Source organism: Callospermophilus lateralis, chromosome 8 (genome assembly GCF_048772815.1).
Source record: "Callospermophilus lateralis isolate mCalLat2 chromosome 8, mCalLat2.hap1, whole genome shotgun sequence".
Taxonomy (NCBI): domain Eukaryota; kingdom Metazoa; phylum Chordata; class Mammalia; order Rodentia; family Sciuridae; genus Callospermophilus; species Callospermophilus lateralis.
In genome coordinates, this window is record NC_135312.1 from 38,073,424 (window position 1) to 38,086,689 (window position 13,266).

At 39.9% G+C, this 13,266-nt stretch overlaps 1 protein-coding gene across 1 annotated transcript in view; it reads right to left on the reverse strand.

Moving 5' to 3' along the window:
- Fryl (FRY like transcription coactivator) overlaps nucleotides 1–2,708 on the reverse strand; it is a 229,476-nt gene extending 226,768 nt beyond the window's left edge. The window contains exon 1 of the mRNA XM_076864900.1: nucleotides 2,507–2,708. The gene's annotated coding sequence lies outside the window, so the exon portion shown is untranslated. The remainder of the gene's footprint in view (nucleotides 1–2,506) is intronic.
- Nucleotides 2,709–13,266: the final 10,558 nt, after the last annotated feature.

The window sequence follows — 13,266 nt, forward strand, 5'->3', positions numbered from 1 at the left end:
GTCTGCACAGAAATGGAGGACAGCCCACCTCCCAAGTATCTCAAGGCACAATCCACAACTCAAGAAATGTCTTGGCAATGTACATAAATGAAACAGTGTGCTTAAAACAATATGACAAGCAAACTGGAAAAGAATATGCTGTCCGGGAAATTCAGCCTAGCTATTCAAAGATACAGTTTTTTAACATTTTATTTTTATGTGCTCTTTTAAAAGTTCAGAAATTCTCTCCCTTATTGTTTAAATAAGCTCTTAAAAAACACAGATGGAAATTTTGAAACTTATCTACATTCTATAATGAGATGAAAGCAAGCGTATGCCTCAAAGCTCACCTGATACCCTTCCCAGAAGAGAATGGGAAGGGGAAGAAAAGAAGAAAAAAAAAAAAAAAGGAGGAGGAGGAATGTAAGGTATAACAATGCCAGGCACCATCAAGATGACTATTAACAATTGTTTTTGTGTCTTATTTCCTAACATATGTATAAAGAATAATCTTTCAAACATTATTATCTGAAACCAGCTTTTAGTTTCCTTTTACAGTTTTTGGGTTTGTTGTTATTCCTGAGCCTGGGAACTAATAATGTTCCATGCCATTCAGAAGTTACTAGACAGCCAGTTAATCAACACATATTTTAAAAGTCAGTATTGCTTTAAAACAACAACAGGCCAGATGTTCCAACAAAATTTACCCTTCCTAAAGAAGTAATTTTTTCAAAATACTGTAACATGCAATGGGAAAAAAGACAAATGCAATGTTATATTTGATAATGAGTAGCAAATAAAAGAAGAAGAAGAAGAAGAAGAAGAAGAAGAAGACGATGACCATAGAATAACATACCCAATGCTACTTTGTTTATATGGATGTAACTTTCACATTCAAGTACTCTACAAAGCACTGCATAAGAAACTGTCAAAAATGACATGCTTCTAAAAACATTATTTTCTAAATAAAGACTTAGTCAAGGGATGTGCTGTTTGTATTACTTCTTTAGCAACTACTGACAGGTACAGCATAGTGTTAATGCTCAAAATGAAAAGATCTCTTATGTTTTGCCTGTAGTAAAAGTTGCTAGGGATCGTTATAATACCTACAAGTTCAGTAGCAGAAACCAATTTTACAGATGCTATCGGCTAGGTAGAATGGCATCTTATAAAACCAACTTTATTGTCATCAAAAGTTTTATTTCCTAATCCTGTAGACCCTGGCAACTTGGGGGGGGGGGGGGGCGGGGGAAGGGGGGAGTCTTTTCTCTACCCTTCCAAAACAGCCTCAGCCAGGCACGTCAAGAAACACTTTGCACAGTTCGTCAAATTACCTTGAGCTCTTTCCCCTCAACAACCCCCTTGTTTTTTTCTTGTAGCCCGGGAGAGGTTAAAGGTCCCATATAATTGCAGATGCACAAGAAATGCGATGTTGGATGAAACTGTGATGGTAGTAAAGACCGTCAGCAACCAAGAACCATTTCACCCTAGAAATCAGCCTCTCAAGAATACAGAAAGAGCCTATGACCAAAGAACCTGCCGCCCGGAAGCAACAACTTCCATCAAACGGCAAAGAAAAGTTGTAGGGACAAGCTCAGCGCCTGAACTGGTACGGAGACTGAGAGCAGCAAAGACACTCTGCAGGCCCGGCCCGCCTGCGGGCGGAGGCTGCCGCTGAGCGCGTGGGGCCGACCCCGGCTCCGGTGGCTCCAGGTCTGGGGGTGCGCCGCCGGCCTCGGACCGCTCGGGCACCGAGCCCGCATCCGCACCCCTCCCGACAACCGCGGGCAGTGGGCGGAGAGACCAGAGCAAAGGAACAGGCGGACAATGCCCGGCCCGGGTGGCGATCACCGCGCGCGCCGCGGGTCCCCGCCGCCCCTTTCCTCCGGCAGCAGCCAGCCGCTGTGCTAAGTTTGCTCCCAAGCCCTCCCTTCACAGCCTGGGCAGCGGAGCCCTGGCCGCCGACCTCCCTGCACCTCCCAGCCGCCGCCTTCCTCCCAGCCGGGCGGTTCCCGCGAGTCCGCGAGGAGGCGGTGTGCGAGCAGAGCCCGGCGCGCAAGAAGGAGGCGCGCGAGGGAAGCAGACGCGCCAGGGGCGCGGGGCGCGCGGCAGAGCCGGGAGCGCGAGGGGGAGCCGGGCGCGCGAGAAACCAGGCGCGCGAGGCGGCGGCGGCGCGCGCCGAGTGGAGCGGGCACGCGGGTGGAGCCGGGCACTGGAAGAGGAGGCGCGCGGGAGAGCCCGGCGCGCGGCTCTCCCCAAGGACCCGCCGTAGCTCCGACGGGTTTTCGGTTGATTCAGGGACTACACAGCGGCACAGTGTCGGTTAGGAGTCTCCGCCCGGGCGGCGAAGCTTGCCAGCCATCCTGGCCCGCCTCCCCTCGGCTCCCACCAGGAAGGGCAGCCGGGAGAGGGCCGGCGACCTCATCTCCCGCCCGGACTGTAGTCGCCAGTCGGCGAGCATCCCGGCGCCTGCCCCGGGGCTGGAAAAGAAAGTGAAATGAAGCGCCTTTACCCAGGCAACACCTACCCGTCCCCAGTCCAAGTGCAGCTGCCTTGCTCCTCAGGCGCCGCCGGTCCCCGCCCTCGGACCCCAGGCTCCGATCTCTTGACAATGGCGCGTCCCCTTTAAGGAATAATCCGATCGGAACCGATCTGTGGTTAAACCTCCCTCCGACTCAGATTTTAACCGGATTTCTCTCTCCCAGAGCCCGACGGGCGCCCGGCGGTGCTGCGAGCTCTACCCACCCCTTCCCTGCCCCGCCCACCTCCTCGTCTTCCTGATTGGCGAGAAACACTACAACAGGAACAGCAGTCCTCACCTTCCACTGGCCAGCCCAGCCGCCGCTCAGGATTACCCCCGCCTCCACCCCGCCCCCTTTCCCGGGTTGGCCCTACCTCTAATCACTCTCTGTCCTTTCCTCTAACGTTGCTTTGGAGAACTGGCAGTCAAGGCTCACCCTCCCGCCTCCGGAAAGCGAACTTTATTTTTATTGGTAAAAGGACATCTTCCTGTGCACCTGATTGGGCAAGTAAGGGGCTAGTTTGCACGCCCCTTACCCATTATCGCTCTCCCTTTACCGATTTGAGAAAGACAGTCGCAAAGTCTTCCCCACTTTGCCTTTTTCTAAGCTCCTTTGCCTTTAAATGTTGGTAGGGGTCGAGGACAAACTAACAGCCTGTATTGAGGGAAGCGGGAAAGGGAGAAGAGAAAAATTCAAAATCTTCAGAAGAGTAACACATCAGAGCTGGCTCTGGGATCCTGAGGAACCTAACACTGTTCCGGTGAACGGAGTGGTTGCATTGAGTTAGAATACCTGAAATTATAGTGCTAACTCCTGAATTTACTCAAGTTTTCACTCACTATCCATCCTACTCATACCCTTGATTCCTCCGGCATTTTACCACCCGGAAGAGCTTTAATAAAGGTATCTGCAGCAAACGTGGAGGTTTCCTTGTTTGTCTTGCAGTCGTTCATTTAGAAAAGCATTGAAGTCCTTTCCATTGGAAGTTCCGTTTAAGTCACGTCCTTTGTGTCATTGTGGTTTACGCGAGAGCTAAATTAGTTTTTTTGGAAAGATTAAACAGATTGTGCTCCTTGTGCCAACCTCAAAGTGTAGGACCTTGTTTCTCTTGATAGAACTGTAGGAAGGACACCCCAGGTTGAATCCAAGTGGGCACACCAGAAGGACTGTAGCACCTCTTAAGAGAAATGGCTCTCCAAGGTAAAAAGGGAGTTTGGTACTAGAAGCTTGGCCCTGCAGCAGAACCCCACACATTGAAAAGGGAAGAGATTATGTGGCAGTTTAGATAGGGTCTGCATTAGGATAGCCTCAGTTTCCCACTCTAGCTGTAACAACCAGCTAGATTGTTTAGACGAATATTGAGTAGAATTATGGCTTTGGGGCCCATCTCAGAATGTTAGGGGTAAACAGTTGAGGATTCTCTCAATATGAGAATCTCCTTTTTGCCAATGAACTTTGAAAGGCTTCGGACCTCAGGGGCATTAGTCCTTTTGCTGTGATAACCCAGTAGAATCTAGTGCCAAGAAAGGGGCAGCGCTCAGCAATATCCTAGAAGTAAGTTCAGTGCCAGAGAAGGGGAAATAAATATAGGTGGTCGATAGGACTTTTCCCTGAGCTCAGGTGCAATAGTTTGTGGAGATATAAATATCTAGGAGCAGGGGTGGGGAGGAACGTTGTCTGGAAATTTATATGTCACTAGTGGGGGCAAGAGACAAGGAGCTTGCTAGTTTACAAATTAATATGGCTTTCACAGATATATTTTAGCTAAACCCTATTTTCAGCCTATTCCTATTACATATAAGTTAGTCATCCATTCCTTTCATTTCTTCAAGGAAATTAGTTCCCAAGGATTCCCAAATCCTTGGTGTTCAAATCCCTTATACAAAATGTCATAGTAATTGCATATCACCTAGCATGCATCCTCTCACACACTTTGAATCATCTAGATTACATATTATACCTAAAATGCAAATGTTATGCAAATAATTGTTGCACTGTATTATTAGTGAATAATTACAAGGGGGAGGGAATCTATACATATTCAGAACAGATAAAAACATGGAAAGACTAACTATATAGCACAGCTCAGCAACAATTCAACTTCCCTGGTCCCACATACATCAATAAATTCCCTCCAAGGTTGGTTGAACCCGAGGATATGAAAGCCACAAATATGGAGGGCTGACTGCATGGATATGTGTTATGTGTATTACACATATTTGAAATTCCTGCCTTCTCATTCACTATACTCAAGGGCTTTTTATTTTGTTTTTGAAATTTTGTTTATTTTTTGTTTTTTGTGGTACTGGGGGTTGAATCCATGATTTGGGGCATGCTTAGGCATGTGCTCTACGAACAAGTCACACCTGTGCTCTTACCTCAAGCTTTAAGACTGCTTCTGGGTTCTAAAATTCTACTTTAGAATATAGTAAGAATAAGAACATTCTAATATCTAGTATGATCTTCTGGAAATAAAGGCATCCAGTATTACAGGTGTATACACACCTGCTGCTTTTGTTTAGGATCTAGGTGATGTTTTCAAGTTCTTTCTAAAACACCTGCTTTACGGACGTCTGGCTTGTTGTTGCTCTGTTTTGTACTGGCACACTAAGCTTATAATTCCAGAAAGCAGTTAACAGTGACCTCTATACCCTCTTCCTTGTACTTAACTACGCTGAGATCATCACCTATAAACAAATATAATTTATGTTATTTTCTAGGTATTTTGTACTTGCCCACAATACACTCATTTATTATGTTTTAGTCCACACACCCAGCCTCCTGTACTAATACTCCAACGGTATTCCACAGTGGGAAAATTTTTAGAAACTCTGCAAACCTGGAGTTTACAATGTTTCAGGTCATTCTTAAGAACTTTTTTTTTTTTTTTAATTTTGTTGTAGTAGTAGATGGACAGAATGTCTTTATTTTATTTGTTTATTTTTAGGTGGTGCTGAGTTTTGAACACAGTGCCTCAAGCATGCTAGGCAAGTGCTCTGCCACTGAGCTACAGCCCCAACCCCAGATTCCCATTCTTTAAATAGAAATATTCCTCCAATGTGTCAATGTGACTAAAGCTTTTTCAACCTTTGTAAATAGATCTCTGTGGAATCTTTTAAAAGGCAAAATATGTTAAGATCACTATGGGTATGCGTATGAATCACTGTGTATATACATACTTGTCCCTCAAGTAATTCCAGAGTTTAGTCAATAATTATTTTTCCTCAGAGCAATTGTTACCATTTTTATCAAAAATTCTTTTCAGTTCACCATACATTTATATAGTAACTATTATGTGCTGAGTTAAGAATAGGGGGGAAATGATGAATATGTTTCTATTCTCCAGAGTATAATCAATCTCCACCCATAAGCAGTGCAATTTTACTTTTTTTTCTTCAAAACTCATGGTTGAATACCATCTATTAACCAGTGATTTTCTACCATAAAATTAAGATAAATCCAGTTAGAAGCTAACATCCAAAATCACTTCCTCTACCCCTTATTAATATTAACAAGAATGAGCCAAAATATGAGAAAATAGCCAGAAATGGTGGCACACACCTGAAATCCCAGCAGCTTGGAAGGGGGATCATAAATTTCAAACCAGCCTCAGCAACTTAGCGAGGCCCTAAACAACTCAGCAAGACTCTGTCTCTAAATAAAAAGTATTTTTTAAAAAGGGCTGGAATGTGGCTCAATGGTTCAGTGCCCCTAGGTTCAATCCCTCATACCAAAAAAAAAAAAATTATATATGTTTACTTATGTATATGTTTATGCACACATATGTATATATGTATATACATATATATTTTATATACATACATATATACTATATATACATATATATGAAAATAAATTCATAGTAATTTAATTATATAATTAAACTTCAGAAGACTGTGAAGAAGGAAGAAAAGGAGGGAGGAAAAGAAAATGGTTAATGGGTAGGGATGCAGTTGGATAGGAGGAATAACTTCTACATTCTATAGATCAATACAATAACTACAGTTGACAATTAATTGAATATTTCCAAATCACTAGTAGAGAGGATTTTGGGTTTTGGGGTTTTTTTTTTATTGGTTCTGTTTAATTATACATGACAATAGAATATACTATGACACAATTATAAAAGCATGGAATATAATTTGTTCTAATTCAGTCCCCAGTATTTCCTCTTCCCCTCCCTTTCTCCCACCTCCTGTTAATAGAAAGGACTTTGAATGTTCCCAACATAAAGAAATTATATGTCTGAGGTGATAGGTATGCCAATTACAATAATCTAATCATTACACATTGTGTACATATATTGAAATATCATACCTTGTGAGTATGTACAATTTCTATTTGTAAATTAAAAATAAAATTATAGGGAATGGGAAATAGCTCAGTTGGGATACAGCTCTTGTGTTTGCCTCATATGCACAAGGCCATGAGTTTAATCCCCAGTACCACAAAAAAATTAAATTAAATTAAATTAAATTAAATTAAATTAAAATTATATTAAAGAAAAGAAGAAGTATCAGGGGAAAAAGTCCTTGCTTTTCTACAGGAAACCCAAGTTTTTCACATTCTATATTTAAATATGTTTCTTTACCAGGCGTGGTGGTACATCTCTGTAATCCCAACTCTCATGAGTCTGAGGCAAGAAGATAACAAGTTCCAGGCCAGTGGGGGCAACTTTGAGACCCTGTCTCAAAATAAAATAAAAAGGACTGGGGATGTAGCTCAGTGATCGAGTGCTTGCCTAGCATGTAGGATGCTCTGGGTTGAATGTACAATAATGCAAAAAAAAATTATGTGTAAAATAATAACTGATATTCATTGAGACTATTGATGAAAGATCTTCAATCAACAGTTAAAAAAATTGTGTTTAGTATATTTCACTTACCGAAGCAGAAAGGAGATAGTAATACAGTTTTAGAAAGATTTCCAATTCTCTTCTGCTTAAAATAGTTAAGGGATCTCTCTAGGCACACATTAAATATAGTAGCAAAATCTTGCCAAAATATACAAGTCCCTTTGTATATTATCTTTATTATCTGACTCCAGGCTACCTCTGGAATTTCTTCTCTGATCACTCCTTCTTTTGACACTTGAGAATATCTTGTTTTAATCAGCTTTGTATCACTGTGACCAAAAGATCCAACAAAAACAATTTAGAGGAGGAAAAGTTTATTTTGGGCTCACAGTTTCAGGGCCTCAGTCCATGGTCAGCCTATTCTGTAACTCTAGGCCTGAGATGAGGCAGAACATCTTGGTGGAAGGACATGGTGGAAGAAAGCAGCTCAGTTCATGACAGCCAGGAAGCAGAGAAAGCTTCACTCACTAGCGACAAAATATATACCCCAAAGACATGCCCTCAATGACCTACTTCCTCCAGCCATACCCTACCTGCCTATAGTTACCACCCAGTTAATCCACTCAAGTAAATTAATCCACTGATCAGGTTGCGGCTCTCATAGTCTAATTATTTCACCTCTGAATATTCTTGTATTTTGTTTCACACATGAACTTTTGGGGGATACCACATATCCAAACCATATCACGGGTGTTCTATCACATCAAGTATTATGTTCTTCTAAGACACAATGCCTTTAGATATATTGTGTCCTTGTGTAGAATAGTCTGCTTTTGGCTCACCTGAAGACCTCCTATCCTTCCATCAAATGGATGGCCCAATAAAAGTTTTTTCTTTATGAGCTCCTCCCTGATTGTACTCCTTTCCTTGACTTAAGTTATTCTCTGTGGTATTTTTTTTTTTCGCACATACATACTATTCTGATTATAGGTAGCACATTGAAGACAGAACTTAAATGTTTCTTTTTTTGTCTCTTGAACTAACCTGATTTGTTCTGAAAGAAGGCCCTGCTTATTCATCTTTACATCTACATCACTTAGTATTATAACTGACAAAACTATCAGTGAATGAATATTTAATTGAGGTGAAGAGCAAAATACAAACAAAAAGTTAATCTATAGGAGAGGATCTCAGTTCAAGACCAGCCTCAGTAACTTAGAAAAAACCTCAGCAACTTAGCAAGACTCTGTCTCAAAATTAAAAATAAAAAGGATGAGGATGTAGCTTAATGGTAAAGTATCCCTGGGTTCAAGCCCTAGTATCAAGAAATTAAAAAACAAAAAAAGCCTACAATGTGAAAAATATAATTAACCAGGATACCATTCTAAGAGCATTCTAATTTCTTAGTATTGCTTAATGTTTTGTTTTAATTTTTTTTCTTTTTGAGACTGGGTCTAGGCTGACCCCAAACTCCTGAGCTCAAGCAATCCTCCTGCCTCAGGTTCCTGAGTAGCTGGGACTACAGGTATAGGCCACCATGCCCAAGTTGTAAACATGTCTTCTCAATTAATCTGGTTCACTGGTTCCTGGGCCTTTTTATTTCATGGGCTGATAAAATTTCCAAGGAATTTTTGGAAACAGACATATGCTTATCAGCTTTTTTATTTTACAGAAGAGAAATATGAAAATAAATGTAAATAAATGTTCTATCTATTCCTCTCACTGTTTTACAGAATAAGAATATTTTAAAACCCCAAATTGGGAGGGTTATAACTTCAGAATTAAAGAGTTTCAATTGAATAAAGTTAAAATTATGAAGGGTTTAACAGCCCTCCAACTGAGTTTGGAATACTCTGTACTTCACATTACTTGATCAGATGCTTCTTTCACCTTTTTAGAAATTAGAATATTCCTAACATTTCTTTGATGATATCCATGGGAAGAAAATAACTCTTGAGTTTTTGTTAATTTTCACTCCTCTCAAGAGCAAATACTGAAGGGTCATCATTAGTTTTCTTGCTGGCTTCCTGCTAGAATGTATGTAGAAAAACCAATATTCCTTCTGGTGGCTCTTGCAAAATGCCTCTTGAATTCCTTTATGTATCTACCAGGCTTTATAGCATACGTCCTCTCTTTTTGGGACATGTATTGCTCTCAGTCCTTAGGAGGTTCCACTGTTGTCTGTCAAAGAGGCAAATAATAAAAATTTCAGTTTTCTTTAAAAAAATTTATCCATGTAATATATATGTTTTCTGAGTTTCCATTAACTTAGGTTAAGTCCTGCTATTTTCCAATAACTACTACAGTGTCTATCCTATGTCACAGTTATGCTAATGATAATATGAGCCTCATTAAAGCATATGGAGGAATGTTTGTTTTATAAATGCAAAGTGTGTTTGTAATAATGCAAACCAATCAGATATAAGTTCTTCATGATGAGGTAGTTCATAATGGCTGAGAATCCCATAGAAGAGATTTTCTGATGTCATGGTAAAGGTCTAGATAGATTCTCTTTCCTTCTAAACTGCATTAAATGATTGATTTCTTATTCCATGAGATACATGGATAATGTATATGAGAACACCTTCCATTAGTAAAATATTACATTTATTTTGAACTACTTCAATTTCTACACCTATTTAGATCATTTATAAACTATATATTTTATTATCATTTCTATTGAGATATCTTTATCAATAAGATCTTAACTTTATCCAAAGTATTTTATTGCCGGTATGTTAATATTTTAACATTTTTCTTTCCTTTTATTACACAAGAGAACTTCCATTCTAAAGAGATCCACTTTTGAAAATGTTAAGGAAGAAATAAATCAAGGGTTGAATTTTAAAATATTACTCAACTTAGATATTTTCACTCACAACTTTTCGGAAGTAAAAGGAATTATATAAAGAAAGACACCTATATTCCATTTAGTTCCCTTTGTCTATCCTGTCCCTAAAAGGACCTTTGAATTCAGCATCCAAAACATACACAGTGGTTACTTTTCAGATATGATTTTAAATTATTTAAAGGAATAAATAGTTTGCTAAAATCACTTTTAAATTATATTGAAATCTTACTAGATTATAATGTGTATGCATTTGTAACTAGAAAGGGATATGATTAATTTAAAAAGAGACAGAAAGCAGTTTTCAGTCTGTTCCCAGTTTATGAGTTGAAGGAAAGTAAACGTAGGCACTCTATTTAAATTTATTGCCATCACCTATCAACTCATTGTCTCTTTTGGAAAGAAATTCTTGAATTATTCAAAGAACCGGGAAATCTTCTGATTGGAGGAAAACAGTTTCATGATCATACCCTGACTGATCTCCTTTAGGGGACTTCTGTCTGTTGATAGAGAAGAAAAACAAAGGACAAAGAAAACTCGCTTTAATTAATCCTACCAACTAAGCAAAACAAATAGACCTCTTGTTTCAGCAACAGAAGCAAACAGTTGACAATTGAGAAAAGCCACCTGCAGGTGCTTTTGAACACAGCCTGCCCCAGAGTTCAGAAATACGATTGTCTAACACATAGGTTGGAAAACTTCTTCTATACAAGACCAAAACGTAAATGCGTTTTGACTTTGCAGGTTATGTGTTCTCTGTTGCAACCACTTCACGCTGTGGCTATAGTATAAAAGTAATCAAAAACAATACATAAACTATTATGTAGGATTAGATACAATAAAACTTTATTTATGGATACTGAGTTAAATTTCATTGCATTTTCACATGTCAAGAAATATTATTTCTTTGATTTTTTTCAATCATTTAAAAACATAAAAACCATTCTTAGCTTGCCAGTCATACAGAAACAGGACTAGATTTGGCCCATGAGCCATAGCATGCTGTCCCTAATCTGACATAAATATAATTCATTAAAAAAAAAAAAAGTTGGGGGAGGTTAAACAAACAAACAAACATGTGTCAAGTACTGTGGTAGGCCTGAGAGTATAATAGCTAACAAGATGGACATGATCCCTGTCCTCATGGAGCTTCTGGTATAGTGATCACACAAATAACTAGTTAGAAACTATAATAAATGGCAATGGGGCTGGGATGTAGCTCAGTTGGTGGAGTGCTTGCCTTGCATGCACAAGGCCCTGGGTTCAATGCCCAGCACTAATAATAATAATAATAATAATAATAATAGCAATGAAAGAGAAGTACAGGTGTCTAAACTATAAATTAAAAATCTAGACCAGGCAGTCAGGGAAGACGTTCCTGAGGAAGGATTCTTTAATAAGGATTTAAAAATGAGTACAAATTGACATGGCACAGTGGAGGATGGGAAGGAGGAAAACATTTCAAGTAGGTCAAACAGCATGTGCAGTACCTTGATGGCACCCACAGGCCTGCTTGCCTAGGAAATACAATGTGGAGGGGAGAATAGCAAACAGAGAAGATGGAGGGGCAGGTAAAAGCCAAATATTTGAGGCCTAATGTCTTTTTTATCAAACCAGTAAATAGTAAGCCATTGAAGACTTTAAATCAAGGCCAACACAGGGTCAGATCTGCATTTTTAAAAGATCACCAAGCTACAGTATAGAGAATGAATTAGTGAGGGACTAGAATGGTGGCTACAATGGTCAAAGGCTTCTAGGCCCTAAACTGCAGGCTCTGGACTTTAAGTCAGATATTTCTATTTTACCCATGCCACCTACTGTTCTTAATGCTTTACATGTACCAATGCACCAAAATTTCATAACAATCCCATAGGTATTCATTAGTATCCACCCATTACAGAGGAGGAAACTAAACTACACACAGCCTCTTGATTTCTTCCCTCGGTACGGTCCTCGTTGATTCCAATCTTCAGAATTAGGGGCCATAATTGCAGGAGAAAGACAAGAGAAAGGTGGAAAGGGGATCAGAAAGAAATAAAGGTATATTTCTGTGTTAGTCAATTTTGTATCTCTGTGACAAAAATACTTGAGAAGAACAACTTAGAGGAGGAAAGTTTATTTTGGGCTCATGGTTTCAGAGATTCAGTTCATGGTCAGCCAACTCCATTACTCTAGGGCTGAGGTAAGGCAGAATATCATGATGAAAGAGCTTGCAGAAGAAATCAACTTAGTTAATGGGATCCAGGAAGCAGAGAGAGAGGTCTGGAGGAACCAGGGACAAGACATAATACCAAAGGATACTCCCTCCAGGGACTCACTGCCATCAGCCCCATCTGCTACAATTACCACCCAGTAGTTCATTCCAATTACTAACCCGTCAAATGGATTAATCCACCAATGAGGTTACACATCTCATAATCTAATCAGTTCACCTCTGGACATTCCTGCATTGCCTAACACATAAGCTCTTAAAGGGCCACCTCATATCCAAGCTATAACAATTCAATTCATAGCCTTGATTCAGACCCTGGTAAGAGATTATATTGTTTGCTGAGAATGAGGACCAAATTTAGTCAGAGAGATGCCTTGAGTATCTGCAGAAACCCTTGTAAGAGTACTCCTTGCTACAAAAATATAACCAGTGCAATATTTAGGACATATTTATCCTAAAAAGTACTCTCTGTTTATCTAAAATTCAACTTTAACTGAGTATCCTGTATTTTATCTTATAACCATAGGAAACAAACACATTCCCTCCCATAAATCCCTGGATACCAGCTGGAGACACCTGGTCCCCTAAGATTTAGAAAATCATCAAGATTTTCTAATAAGTCTCTGGTGGATTTTGGTGAACCACAAGGGGATGAAAGATTTTATTTTCACCTTTCCCTCCAGGTGCATTCATTGTCCCTTAAGACTCATTCTGAGACTCTTCCACTACAGAGAAAACCAGAAAATATAGAGAAACATTTTGAGTGTGGTAGAATGCCCAGAGTACTAAAAATCAGAGGAAGTTGTCCCACAAGGCACAGCTTCATAAACAGATCAAAGTAGTATTTGACATACAGTAAGCCTCCAGATCTGTGAGTTCTTCATCCAAGGATTCAACCAACTGTGAATCT